This window comes from Pristiophorus japonicus, chromosome 22 (genome assembly GCF_044704955.1).
Source record: "Pristiophorus japonicus isolate sPriJap1 chromosome 22, sPriJap1.hap1, whole genome shotgun sequence".
Classification (NCBI taxonomy): domain Eukaryota; kingdom Metazoa; phylum Chordata; class Chondrichthyes; family Pristiophoridae; genus Pristiophorus; species Pristiophorus japonicus.
The window spans coordinates 13,926,219-13,941,113 of NC_091998.1; the positions used below are offsets into that span (position 1 = coordinate 13,926,219).

The following is a 14,895-nucleotide window of genomic DNA, read 5'->3' on the forward strand; positions in this document are numbered from 1 at the left end:
CCATGTCTGCCATTGCCCATCCACAGTCAACCCCTTAAGTATCATTCGCCAATCTATCCGAGCCAATTCACGTCTCATACCAAGCTCTGGAACTCCCTCCCTAAACCTCTCCGCCTCTCTTACTCCTTTAAGACGCTTAAGACCTACCTCTTTCCGCCATAATTTCTCCTTCTGTGGTTCAGTGTCAAATTTTTCTCTCACAACACCCTGTGAAGCATCTTAGGATGTTTTACTATGTGAAAGGCACTATATAAATACAAGTTGTTGTTGTTCTGCTGGAGTATAGTCATTCTCAGTTCCCTTAACTTGCACTCTCTCTAAGCTGTGTTGCCTTTAACTGCTTTCCCAAAGGTCAAGTGCCATTTAGATTCATGAAAATAGAGTTAAATTTCCAGCAGAAAATGGATAATTTAGATGGCATAGCACATTTCTGCCACTTGTTTTCAAGTAACTTGCTGATATACAGCATCACTGTGCCTTTAACATCAAGAAGGCATAAACTTTTATCTACGCCTTGCTGGAATCGGTGTCTAAAATAAATATTTTTTATGCTTAATTGAGAGAAGGCACTTGAGTTCATGAAATACTTTGATATAAATCAATCCTTTCACACCCTGTTCCCAAGTTAACTGGGGCATATGAAAGGATCTGAACTTGGAGTAAAAGTTGCTAAAAAAAAAATCTATGATAATAAAAGATGGAAGGAACCTCCTCATTTCTGCAAGTGATTTAGGAATGGGCTATACCGAATTGCCTACATCTTCTTAACATCAAATCCAATCCAATCCAATCCTGTCAGCTGCAACAGAAAGGCTAAAATGGGCCAGCCCGATTGTGAAATATGCATCATGCAGCTGGCTTGACCTCTTGCCCATCATCCTTAAGCAGTAAGAAATGTTTTCCTCGACCCCTGAAATGACAGTAACACAGATATGTTAGATCATCCAAAAGGTAATAAAGTCATTAAAATAAATGAACTAATCATAGCTCTACTTCAGTGTTGGCTGTGGCTCAATGTATAGCACCCTCACCACTTGGTCAGAAGATCGTGGGTCCCAAGTCCCAATCCAAAGACTAGAGCACAAAGATCTAGTCCAGTGCAGTGTTGAAGGAACGCAGCACTGTCGGAGATGCTGTCTTTCGGATGAGACATTAAACCCAGGCCCCGTCTGCTCTCTCAGGTGGACGTAAAAGATCACATGGCCACTATTTCGAAGAAGAGCAGCGATCCTGGCCAATATTTATCAGTTAATCAATATTAAAATTAGATTATCTGGACATTATCGCATTGCACTTTTTGCGAGCTTGCTGTGTGCAAATTGGTTGCTGCATTTCCTACATTACAGAAGTGACAACACTTCGTTGGCTGTAAAGCACTTTGAGACGTCTGGTGGTTGTGAAAGCGCTATATAAATGCAAATCTTTCTTTTTTTCAAAGAGCCAACACAGGCATGATGGTCTGAATGGCCTCCTTCTATACTGTCAATTCTATCAGTAGAATGCTATAATTCTGTGATTCCATTTGCTTCACGCCAATTTTGTTACCTCATATTTCACATCACACTTTAAATTCATATACCAAACACTTCCCAATAGCCACATCAACAATAGTATTAGAAGGCTGCTTCTCGATCTTCTGTCACCAACAAAAAATTATATATAACAGAGGGAAAAGGAATAATAAATGAAAAAGGAGAAGGAAAGAAAAAAATGATGCATTTATATGTCATACAGCGAATGAAGTACTTTTGAAATGTAGTTGCTGTTGTAATGTAAGAAACGCAGCAGCCAATTTGCACGCAGCAAGCTCCCACAAACAGCAATGAAATAATGATCAGATAATGTTGTTTGAGGGATAAATATTAGCTAGGACACTGGGGAGAACTCCCCTGCTCTTCATCAAATTGTGCCACAGGATCTTTTCTAGTCCACTCAAGAGGGCAGACATTCAGCCTCTAATTCTGCCCTCCTGAACATCCAATTATAATCGCTCAACCATTGGTGGCCGTGCCTTTTATTGCCTAGGCCCCAAGCTCTGGACCTCCCTGTCTAAACCTCTCCACCTCTCTTTCCTCCTTCAAGACACTCCTTAAAACCTACTTCTTTGACCAAGCTTTTGGTCACCTGCACTAATTTGTACTTATGCAGCTCAGTGCCAAATTTTTATCGCCTAATACTCCTGTGAAGCGCCTTGGGATGTTTCACTACGTTAAAGGTGCTATATAAATACAAGTTATTGTTGTTGTATAATTTAACATCTCCCTAAAATAAGGCATGTCAGACAGTGCAGCGCTCCTTCTGTATTTCACTGGGGTGCCAGCCTAGATTATGTGCTCAAATCCGTGGCGTGGGACTTGAACACACAACCTTCTGACTCACAGAAGAGAGTGCTATCATTGAGCGAAGACTGACACCTTGAAGTGGAATCATTAAAGACAAGTAGTGAAAATCCAGGCTTTGCATTCAGGGGCTGCTTGAAAATTGAAACACTATTAGCAAGTACAACATTTGTTTTAATTTACTCTAATCCCTCTCAACTGAATTTATGGCACCCACTCGATTGAAGAATGAGATAGGTTAACCAGTCAAATTGAGTGTGATCATCTAAATTCTTTAAGTTGTTCAGTTCGGGTTTTGAAATGTGAAACAAATGCTTCTCCATATTTGCATGAGCCTTTTAATTCAATGTTAATTCCTCTGATCCAAGTAGAGTCTAATGGTTCATAACGAGTATTAAAAACATTAGAGGCAAAGTGCATAAAATATGAAAGTAGTCCCCTTACTGACTTCATGACAATTATGACAATCATATTATCACAAAGACATTTTATGCAGCATAACCGTACAGCTATATCATTGAAGGGTAGGTGAACAAACTCTGAAAGTTATGCACGTATAAAGCAGAACCTGACCTTCACAATAGGCTCCTCTTTTGCCAAATCCATTTCATGAACATGTGCCACGATGATACTGTATTCAGTTTGGACCAGAATGATGAGGGGAGTAGCACTTAAACTCACCTCCCAAAATCAATCATATATCATCATCATCATCATAGGCAGTCCCTCGGAATCGAGGAAGACTTGCTTCCACTCTAAAAGTGCATTCTCGGGTGACTGTACAGTCCAATACAGGAATTACAGTCCCTGTCACAGATGGGACAGACAGTGGTTGAAGGAAAGGGTGGGTGGGGAGTCTGGTTTGCCACACGCTCCTTCTGCTGCCTGCGCTTGTCTTCTGCATGCTCTCGGCGACGAGACTCGAGGTGCTCAGTGCCCTCCCGGATGCTCTTCCTCCACTTAGGGCGGTCTTTGGCCAAGGTCTCCCAGGTGTCATATGTATCAATGGGGTATCAAGTTGCCAATCTGACATGGACTCAATTGTTTCCTTTCTTTGGAAAATGAAACAGGATTTTATTTTGAAATCGCATTCACAGCTAACTGATGCAAAATTCATAATTCACTGCTGTGCCTCCAATGGGGGTGGCGGGTGGGGGGGAGGAGAGGGGAGATTTTACACTGATGTCTGGAATAACCGTTACATTTGCATTCGCGACCAATGGCGGAGCTAGGTTTGGCTTTCTCGGGGACGTCGAACTCCAGATTTGGCAGGAAGGAGAGCGAGCTGGGAACTGGGGAATGCTGATATACCTAGTCCGAGTCAGGAAACGCACAGACTCACAGGATGAACCTGAAGGCCACTTATTGCCCAAAAAGCTATTTGCCCTGAACTTTAGGGCATTTTAGGGTATTAAGAGTCAATAACATTGTTCTCATTCTGAGGGGAATTGTTTATTTTTCTCTAAAGCAAAATGAGCAATATTTTGAATTTAATTGTAGTTGATTTCTTTTAACCAATAATAATATTTATAATATATTAATTTTAAAAAGTAAGACTTGCAATTATATAGCACTTTTCACGACCACCAGACGTCTCAAAGCGCTTTATAGCCAATGAAGTATTTTTGGAAGTGTAGTCACTGTTGTAATGTGGGAAACATGGCACCCAAATAGCGCACAGCAAGCTGCCACAAACAGCAATGTGACAACTACCAGATAATCTGTTTTAGTGATGTTGATTGAGGGCTAAATATTAGCCAGGACACCGGGGAGAATTCCCCTGCCCTTCTTCGAAATAGTGCCATGGTACCTTTTACATCCACCTGGGAGAGCAGACGGGGCCTCGGTTTAACGTCTTATCTGAAGGACGGCACCTCTGACAGTGCAGCACTCCCTCAGCACCGCACTGGAGTGTCAGCCTAGATTTTTGTGCTCAAGTCTCTGCATCCTACTGACTCAGAGGCACAGGTGCTACTAATTGTTTTTAATATCATTTATTCAACATTAAATACATTTACAACATCGTGATCATTCCATTCTATCATACTTTGCACAGCCATTTCTCCAACACTTATTATCAAAACCTGAAGTTTAATTTGTCTCCCGTAATATATATTAATCGACTGTACTTTAAAAATTGATCATAACCAAACCTTCCAAACTCTTTCTCGGATATCCTCATCCCAAAAGATTTCTTGCAGACACAACAGATCAGTGCCTTTAAAAACTCCAACTACTGCTGTAATTTCTCTCCCCCCCTCAGTCCTTTCACATTAACCAAGGTCAATGTAATCATTGCTCCTAATAAAGGAAATGTGCCTGATAATCCACCCATTATTTAATCTCCGGCTCTTCCCTCCTTTCATGCTCCTTTCAACTTTTCGGGCAGCTTTGTCTTTCTCCGGCTCTTTTTCACCACTTGTTTGAACCTTCGCTGCCGTTCCAGCCTCCTCCTTACATTAGGTTTAGGCCAAGGAGCTGCCCTTTCTCCCTCACCTTTCCCTTTCCACATGATGCCACCCCACCCCACATTTCCATGTCTCCATCCCCCTATGACTCCTCACTCCCGAGCTCTTCTCTAATCTCCCACCACTGCTCCCTGTCAGATACATAATCTACCTTCGAGAGTCTTCCTGCTATCATGGTTTCTCCAACAGCGCCATTCCCTTCGGCCTCATCTCAGTCGCTGAACCTTGCTCCCCTTCTCTCTCTGGGACAATGGCGCATCATCACCTATCTTATCCCTTTTGTCTTCCTGGATTCCCTGCTCCTGTCCTGCTGCCCATTTAAGGCTCCTGCCTCTTGCACCTTCTCCTCCTTGTGCCCCCTCCTGCTCCCCAACACTCTATCGTTCTTTGGAGTACTTATACTTACCCTGCACCCCGCTCCCACCTCTTTTCCCCCCTCGGACACCCAATTCTTGAGGGAGAGCTGAGCCGTATTATGGTTCAACTCTGCCCTTGACCCGTGCTGCCCTCTGCTGTCTTTGCTCTTTTCCACCATACTTGGTGTGTTTTCCGCCATCCCCATCCTGTTCTCCGCTCCGCAATCTCCTACCTCTTCTTGCGCTCTTTTCTCATTCCGTTTGGCGGCTGTGTCCTCCGCCTGCTCTGCACCTCCGGCCTCTCCACTCACTCCTGCTCCTTCTCCCATCTCCTCGTCGCTCAACGGACTTCCTGCTGCCTCACACTCACGGCGGATGTGACCTTTGTGACACACCCCATAACTCTCTGTCTTGCAGCTCCGAGCAGACTCGCCGCAGTACAGGTCTGGACAGCTTCTTACAAGATGGTCATGTCGAAGACAATAATAACAAACCTTCACCTGGTTATCATGCAGTATCCAGAAGTACTGCACTCCTTCCATTATCTCGAATTTCATGCTGTAAGGTAATGACTTCACCCCCTCTGGGAACCTCAACTTTATATAACGAGTTCCATCTGCTACCGCGTTCCTGGATAGCACCTCCTCTTTAATGCAGAGAAAATTTTAATGCTCCACGACACCAACTTTTTTTATTAGCACATCGTCCTCAATATAAACCGGCAAGTTTAAGAATGAGACCACCACCTCTTCAGAGATACCTCCAAGAACTCATCACCAACCTTCAAACTCAGTAAAAGTCTTTCCACCTCCTCTCAGCCACTGACCGTCACCTCAAACCGAACATTCGGCTTTGGTCAGCAGGCAAAGCAACTTCCTTCGCCGCAGTCCTCATGTACTGCCTGGATAATATCCCAAGCTCGTATCTCCTTATCCTCGCACTGAACCACCACCATGTTTTCTTTTCCAAACCTCCTGGGGTCCCGGTCCAAATCTTTGGGCCTTTTATTCTCACTTTCCCCCAACATTTTCTCCTCTAATTAAATTTATCCTGGGGCCTCTGAGGGGCCATTCGGCTGCTGTTTATGGGCCAAGCAGGCCCTAAAACCTGGGGGGGGGGGGGGGGGGGGAACTTTTTACAAACTCACTCCATCTCCCTGCAGTAATCAAACAGCCAGTAGCACCTGCTCACTCCTAGCCCCTCCCACCTAGAGAGTGCTACCCACTCAGCCACTGATTGACACAGCAAGACAGGAGCCTATTGTGAAGGTCGAGTTCTGCTTTTTTTGTGCATAACTTTCAGATTTTTGTTAACCTACCCTTGAAAGGTATAGCTGTAGAGTAAGGCTGCATAACTACTGGAATCTATTTGGTCCAAATATACCCAAAGCTGGTCAGGCAGCATCTGTGGAGAGAGCGACAGAGTTAACCTTTCAGGCCAGTGTCCTTTCATCAGACTGAAAGATGTACTGTGTACAGTTCTGATCTCCCTATTCGGAAAAGGATGTATATCTATCAGGAAAGCCTGAACAGGCTGGGGCTCTTCTCTCTAGAAAAGAGGTGGCTGAGGATGTGACCTAACGGGCCCTTAAAATTATGAAGGGATTTGATAGGGAAGACGTAGAAGACCAAAACAAAGGGCCATAAATATAATATGGTCACTAATAAATCCAATGGGGAATTCGGGAGAAACCTCTTTATCCAGAGAGTGGTTAGAATGTGGAACTCACTACCACAGGGAGTAGTTAAAGTGAATAATATAGATGCATTTAAGGGGAAGTTAGATAAACACATGAGGGAGAAAGGTGTAGAAGAATATGCTGATAGGGGGCGATGAAGAGGGGTGGGAGGAGGCTCGTGTGGAGCATAAACGATATAGACTAGTTGGGCTGAATGGCCAGTTTCTGTATTGTAATTTCTATGTAACTCCACGTTTAATCGGCACCCCATCCACCACCTTAAACATTCACTCTCTCCACCATGGGCACACCTGGCTGCACAGACTGGTAGTTAAATCTGGGGCCTTCCAGCTCTGTACGGTTTAGTAGCAGTTCAGACAATCTATTCAAACACTAGGCCACTGAAGGAGCCAGCCAGAATAACACTACGGCATCTCTATGCTCTACACAGTGGGGTGGGGTGAAAATTATACCCCAACACAGCATTACATCTTTCCACCTGGCCCAAGACCACTCAAAGTGGAGGAAAATCATCCGAGAAGGCACCAAACACTTCGAGTCTCTTCGCCAGGAGCAAGCGGAAGACAAGTACAAACAGCGGAAGGAGCACACGACAACCCAAGCACACCACCCACCCGTCCCTCCAACCACCGTCTGCCCCACCTGTGACAGAGACTGCAGGTCCCGCATTGGTCTCATCAGTCACCTGAGAACTCATATTAGTGTGGAAGCAAGTCATCCTCGACTCAGGGGGACGGCCTAAGAAGAGAAGAAGACATCTTTGCATGTGCAACACACTAAGAAATGTTTGCTCCACATAATATCATTTTAAATAGGGAAAAGGTCCCGAGTTCAGATCACATCATGATAAATTGTGGAATTTAATTCAATAAATGTGTAGGCAGGCACCAAAAATAAATGACCAATGATACGGGTTCACTGAGATCCATCAGGGAAGGGAACTTGCCACCTGTACCTGGTTTGACCCAGAGGTGACTCTAGTCCAATCAATTTTTTTTATTCGTTCATGGGATGTGGGTGTCGCTGGCAAGGCCGGCATTTATTGGCCATCCCTAATTGCCCTTGAGAAGGAGGCGGTGAGCCTCCTTCTTGAACCGCTGCAGTCCATGTGGTGAAGGTGCTCCCACAGTGCTGTTAGAGAAGGATGTTGACCCAGTGATGATGAAGGAACGGCCGATATATTTTCAATTCAGGATGGTGTGTGACTGGGAGGGGAACGTGGAGGTGGTGGTGTTCCCATGCGCCTGCTGCCCTTGTCCATCTAGGTGGTAGAGGTCGCGGGTTTGGGCGGTGCTGCCGAAGAAGCCTTGGCGAGTTGCTGCAGTGCATCTTGTAGATGGTACACACTGCAGTCACGGTGCACCGGTGGTGGAGGGAGTGAATGTTTAAAGTGGTGGATGGTGTAGTGTCCCTGCACCTTGCTACTGAATTACACAAGGTATGTACTTCAGACACGGTCACTGCGTGACCTTTCTTTATTCCCAGGACCAAGAGGTGATGACCCTGCGTGGGACCTCCCTTTAAATACCCGAGTGCCTAGGTAAGGAGTGTCTCCCACAAGTTCACCCCCTGTGGTCAAGGTGTGCATTTCCAGGACATATATATATATACAGTGTGCAGTGTGGTTGCATGAAGGTTACAGTTACATGAAGGTTACAGTTGTATGAAGGTTGCATACATGACATCACCTCCCCCCTCACGTCTTTTTGTGTCAAAGGTTAATTCTTTCAGGTGGTCGACGCTCTCTCCTGGAGCGACGCAGTTGGGGCTCTGGTGGCTGAGCCTTGGCACGCGTCTCTGTCACCTGAGGTGATTCCGGCCTGTCCGGGCTGGCCGCAGGGACTGTGCATGTTGGTGAATGTCCTTGTTGCTCGTCCACTGGCAGTGGTGTGGGTGATATCTCATGCTCTTCTTCAGGTTCCTCAGTGTCTATGCTGAACCTTTTCTTTACTTGGTCCAAGTGTTTGCGGCATATCTGCCCATTGTTGAGTCTGACCACTATGACTCTATTTCCTTCTTTGCCAATTACGGTGCCCTCAAGCCACTTGGGTCCCAAAGCATGGTTAAGAACAAATACCGGGTCATCAATTTCTATACACCTCCCCCTTGCGTTTCGATCATGGCACTCGGTTTGGGACTGGCGCTTGCCCTCAACATTGTCTGCCAGGGCTGGATGAATGAGGGACAGCCGCATTTTAAGCGTACGTTTCATGAGTAGTTCCGCTGGCGGGACTCCTGTGAGCGAATGCGGGCGGGACCTGTAGGCCAGCAGGAGGCACAATAGGCGGTGCTGAAGGGAGGGTCCTTGGATACGGAGCATGCCCTGTTTTATGACTTGGACCGCACGTTCCGCCTGGCCATTGGAAGCCGGCTTGAACGGCGCTGTCCGGACGTGTTTGATGCCATTACCCGACATAAACTCCTGGAATTCATGGCTGGTGAAGCACGGGCCATTGTCGCTGACCAGAATGTCCGGCAAGCCGTGGGTTGCAAAAACCGTGTGCAGACTCTCCACTGTGATGGATGTCGTGCATGAGTTTAATATGATGCACTCGATCCATTTCGAGTATGCATCGACAACGATCAGGAACATTTTTCCCATGAACTGACCCGCATAGTCTATGTGAACACGTGACCATGGTGGGCCAGGGCCACGAACTGAGGGGGGTCTCCCTGGAGGCATTGCCCAGCTGGGCACACGTCGTGCACCTGCGAACCCAGTGTTCCAGGTCTGAATCAATTCCCGGCCACCATACATGTGACCGGGCAATGGCCTTCATTCGCACAATGCCAGGGTGCTTGCTGTGGAGTTCCCTGATGAATGCTTCCCTTCCTTTCTGGGGCATGACTACCCGGCTGTCCCATAGCAGGCAATCGGCTGGGATGGAGAGCTCATCCATCCGTCTGTGAAACGGTCTGACCTACTCGGGGCACGCCCCGTGTGCGGGCGCCTAATTCCCAGTCAGAACACATTTCTTTATCATGGATAGGAGGGGGTCTCTGTTGGTCCAGATTTTTATCTGGTGGGCTGTGATGGGGAAGCCTGCGGTGTCAAAAGCTTCAACAGCCATGACCATCTCAGCGCTTTGCTCCGACGCCCTCTCAGTGGTGGCCAGTGGGAGCCTGCTGAGCACGTCAGCACAATTCTTGGTGCCTGGCCAGTGCTGTATGGTGTAGTTATACGCAGCCAGCATGAAAGCCCATCGCTGTATGCGAGCTGACGCATTGGCATTGACAGCCTTGCTGTCGGACAACAGGGATGTTAACGGCTTGTGGTCTGTTTCTAGCTTGAACCGCCTACCGAAAAGGTACTGGTGCATCTTTTTCACACCGTAAACACAAGCGAGTGCTTACTTTTCGACCATGGCGTACCCACGCTCTGCCTGGGAGAGCGACCTGGATGAATAAGCCACCGGTTGGAGTTGGCCATCATCATTACTCTGCTGCAACACGCACCCAACCTCATAGGATGATGCATCACACGTTAAAACCAGTTTTTTACAGGGGCCGTACAAGGTCAACAGCTTGTTAGAACAAAGAAGGTTCCGCGCTCTATTAAAAGCCCGTTCTTGACCGTCCCCCCAAAACCATTCACAACCTTTACAAGAGCACATGTAATGGCTCCAACAATGTGCTTAAGTTCGGCAGAAAGTTCCCGAAATAGTTCAAAAGTCCCAGGAATGATCGCAACTCTGATGTGTTGCCGGGACTGGGCGCCCGGCGGATCGCCTTCGTTTTTGATTCAGTGGACCGGATACCGTCTACGGCAACCCTCCTGCCCAAAAACTCGACCTCTGGGACCAAAAACACACAATTGGACTTTTCCAACCGCAAGCCTACCCGGTCCAGTCGGCGTAGCACCTCCCCCAGGTTTTGGAGGTGTTCCTTGGTGTCTCGACCCGTGATTAGGATGTCGTCTTGGAATATGATCATTCCAGGAATGGATTTAAGCAAGCTTTTCATGTTCCTCTGAAAGATAGCGGCCGCCGAACGAATGCCAAATGGACACCTGTTGTCGATAAATAGCCCCTTGTGCGTCGTGATGGTGGTCAGAAGCTTGGATTCTTCAGCCAGTTTCTGAGTCATGTAGTCCTAAGTGAGGTCCAACTTGGTGAACAGCTTGCCACCTGCCAGCGTGGCAAAAAGGTCCTCCACTCGCGGAAGCGGGTATTGGTCCTGCAGTGTCACTCGGTTGATGGTGGCCTTGTAGTCGCCACAAATCCTGACCGAGCCATCCACTTTGAGAACAGGAACGATGGGGCTTGCCCAGTCACTGAATTCAACTGCCGAGATTATGCCCTCTCTGAGAGGCTGTCTAATTCACTTTCAATTTTCTCACACATCACATACGGCACCGCTCTGGCTTTGTGATGCACTGGTCTGGCGTCCGGGGTGATGCGTATCACTACTTTGGTGCTCTTGAAAGTCCCGACACCGGTGGAAACTGTGCCCCGAATTTCTGTAGGACCTGTGAGCACGAGCTTCGCTCCACAGATGAAAAGGCGTGCACATCCCCCCATTTTTAGTTCATCTCGGCTAGCCAGCTCCTCCCCAAAAGTGCGGGGCCGTTTCCCGGGACAATCCAGAGTGGCAGCCGATTCTCTGACCCATTATGTGTTACCACCAAGTTTGCACTGCCTAGCACTGGGATGATCTCTTTGGTATACGTCCATAGCTACGTGTCAATGCATTCCAGTTTTGGCTTGCTAGCTCTGTGTGGCCATAGTCTCTCAAATTGTTGGGCGCTCATAAGGGGCTGGCTGGCTCCTGTGTCCAGCTCCATGCGCACCGGGATGCCATTCAATAAAACTTTCATCATCATGGGTGGCGTTTTGGTATATGAGCTGTGGACATCAGCCACATGAACCCGCTGAACTTCAGCATCCATGGCTTTGCCCCAAGCATCATCCTGCATTGCAGACCCCTCATCTGGTTCGTAGATTAGCCTCACTACAGCCTTCCTGCACATTCTGACCAAGTGTCCACTGATGTTGCAATTCCTACAGATACATTGCTGGAACCTGCAGCTTTTCGCAGTATGTCTACCCCTACACCTCCAGCATGAGCTGAGGTTGTTGTTAACAAAAGGACTGTTACCAGGCATTCCTCTCTGATTGTCCCTTTGATTGTTTCTAAGCACTCTGATGGTGGGTGTCAATGGTCTCATCATGGGACGCATTGTTCCTTGAGATGGCATGAATTGCCGATCCCCTTTCCATTGTCCCTGTTGCGGGCCCACCCTAGCGTCCGTTGCTGCCTGGCCGGTTTCAAAATGCCCTTGCCTGCCTGTGGGGTCCTGAGCTGCGTTCACGATGTTAACTCCCTGGTCCATCGCCATGTTGGAACCAGAGCTGCGCGCGTAAATTAGCTTGGTCTCCTCTTCCCCTGCCATGAAGATCTGAGCTATCAATGCCGCCCCTTCTAAAGTCAAGTCCTTGGTCTCTATGAGCTTCCTGAAAATCCCGGCATGACTAATGCCCTCAATGAAGAAATCCTTTAACATCTCCCCCCTACAGGCGTCAGTGAACTTACAGAGACTGGCCAAGCGCCGCAGATCCGCAACGAAGTCCGAGATGTTTTGTCCCTCCCGACGCAGGTGTGTGTAGAACCGGTGCCGGGCCATGTGTACACGCCGGCTTGAGTTGATCACTGATCAGCTGGCTGAGCTCTTCAAAGGACTTGTCTGCTGGCTTCTCGGGTGCAAGCAGGTATTTCATCAGCACATACGTCTTTGGGCCACAGCTGGTCAGTAGATGCGCCCTCCACTTGTCAGCCGCTGCCGCTGCCGCTCCCAGCCAGTCCTTCATGATGAAACTCTGCTGGAGTCTCTCAACGAAGTCATCCCAGTCCTCACCCACACAGTAACGGTCCTCTGTGTTACTGGTGGCCATCCTCGTGGTTCAGTGATTCCCGTTCCTCGTCGCCAAATGCAGTGTCCCTGCACCTTGCTACTGAATTACACGAGGCATGTACTGCAGACACGGTCACTGCATGACCTTTCTTTATTCCCAGGACCAAGATGTGATGACCCTGCGTGGGACCTCCCTTTAAATACCTGAGTGCCCAGGTGAGGAGTGTCTCCCACAAGTTCACCCCCTGTGGTCAAGGTGTGCATTTCCAGGACATATATATACAGTGTGCAATGTGGTTGCATGAAGGTTACAGTTAAATGAAGGTTACAGTTGTATGAAGGTTGCATAAATGACAGATGGGGTGCCAATCAAGCAGGCCGCTTTGTCCTGCATGGTCATATATTTCTATAATATATAAAGTTGTGAAAATTCTAATAACCCCTGGTCTCGGCACAAACAAGCTTTTGCCATATAGCAAAACTGAACTTCATACGAATGTGCATGTATATACATTTAAAAAAAGCTGCTCCCTAAGGGTCGAGCCTGGAGCCAGAACAGGTCCTGTCAAGGAGACAAAATGAGAAATAACAAGTCATGAAATTATGATGTCACAAGGATGGAAGGTGGTGATTGGTTCTTCCATATTAATTGAATCACTGGATAGGGAATGAATTTTAAAGAAAGCTAAAAACCAATTTAATTTGCTTCAATTGCTGATTTTCTAATTTTAACTTAATTTATAATTATTGTACATATTATTTAATTTTGTTTAATTATAATTAATCTTTATTATACTGATTTTACTATTGTATACTCCTTATTGTAATATTTTCAATGTAATTTTAATTTTTTTTTAGTTTTTCCGCCTGTGTGAGCATTTTGGCTGCCGCTTCAGACCCAAGCCTTTGACGTTTTTTTACACTTCCTTCTCCTGCTTTTTCTCTCTTTCCCTCCCTGGTCAATAGCTAACATGTTGCAACACTTATGTGAAGCACCTTGGGACATTTTACTACATTAAAGGCGCTATATAAATAAAAGTTAATATTATTTATAATATATACATTTAGTGAGGTGCGTTTAGTTTAATCTCACTGAAGTGATTGTAATTTCTTTCATACACTATCCACATAAATCTCACGCCCAATATTGTGTTAAATGTTACTGCTGTGACAGTTTATGGTCCTTAAAGTAAAGGTCACCGATCTTTTCACTTTTAAAATTGCCTTTTAAAGAATACAATTAGTAGGATTATTTCTTGACGCATTCATCAGCTTGGGTCAGCTGGAATGGAGTAAATTTAAAACAGTGCACCCAAGCCTCCACTGTACACGAGTACTCATAACATGTCCTATCCTTTTCATCCGGTCCTTAATATGAGGCAAATTGTCGGAGGTGCCGTGCCGCCTTTCAGATGAGACATTAAATCGGAGGCCCCGTCTGCCCTCTCAGGTGGACGTAAAAGATCCCATGCACTATTTAGAAGAGCAGGGGAATTATCCCCGGTGTCCTAGCCAATATTTATCCCTCAATCAACATTGCTGAAAAAAACATATTATCTGATCATTATCACATTGCTATTTGTGGGAACTTGCTGTGTGCAAATTGGCTGCTGCGTTTCCTACATTACAACAGTGACTACACTCCAAAAGTACTTCATTGGCTGTAAAGCGCTTTGAGACGTCTGGTGGTCGTGAAAGGCGCTATATAAAATCCAAGTCTTTTTCTTTCAAATTAAAAAAAATCCTTGAGAATTGCAGCCCTAGTTAGCTATTAGAGTAGAACAAATTCCTCTGTTGCACAACGAATTTAAGTTAACACCTTCCCTCACTTCATTATTAACTGAACACAGAATCGATTTTGTCCGCAGACATCACACACCTCACTGTTCAGCACAGCAGGAATGATGATCTCTTAATGTTCTGTTCACATGGCAGCTGCTAATTCAGTTTTGCACCAATGTTGAGCTATTTTGAAAGAAAATCCACCATGTGAATGATGCAAATGTGTTTGTTCCGCTATCACTGAATACCTCCCTTACGATGCTGCTTTTAATTCAGCTGTGAAGCAAATCAGTGTGGTGTAAACAGTTTGCAAATCCCCTCTGGTTTTCCGCTCCATTGTACAATATAGTGCAAGCAACTGATGTATTCTGTACAGCCTGCTGCACGTATTGCTTTAGGG

General features: G+C 46.3%; 1 protein-coding gene across 1 annotated transcript in view; it reads right to left on the bottom strand.

Annotated features, from left to right (window-relative positions):
• Positions 1-617: 617 nt before the first annotated feature.
• rps24 (ribosomal protein S24) overlaps positions 618-14,895 on the bottom strand; it is a 70,062-nt gene continuing 55,784 nt past the window's right edge. Inside the window, exon 6 of the mRNA XM_070865655.1 lies at positions 618-628. The gene's annotated coding sequence lies outside the window, so the exon portion shown is untranslated. The remainder of the gene's footprint in view (positions 629-14,895) is intronic.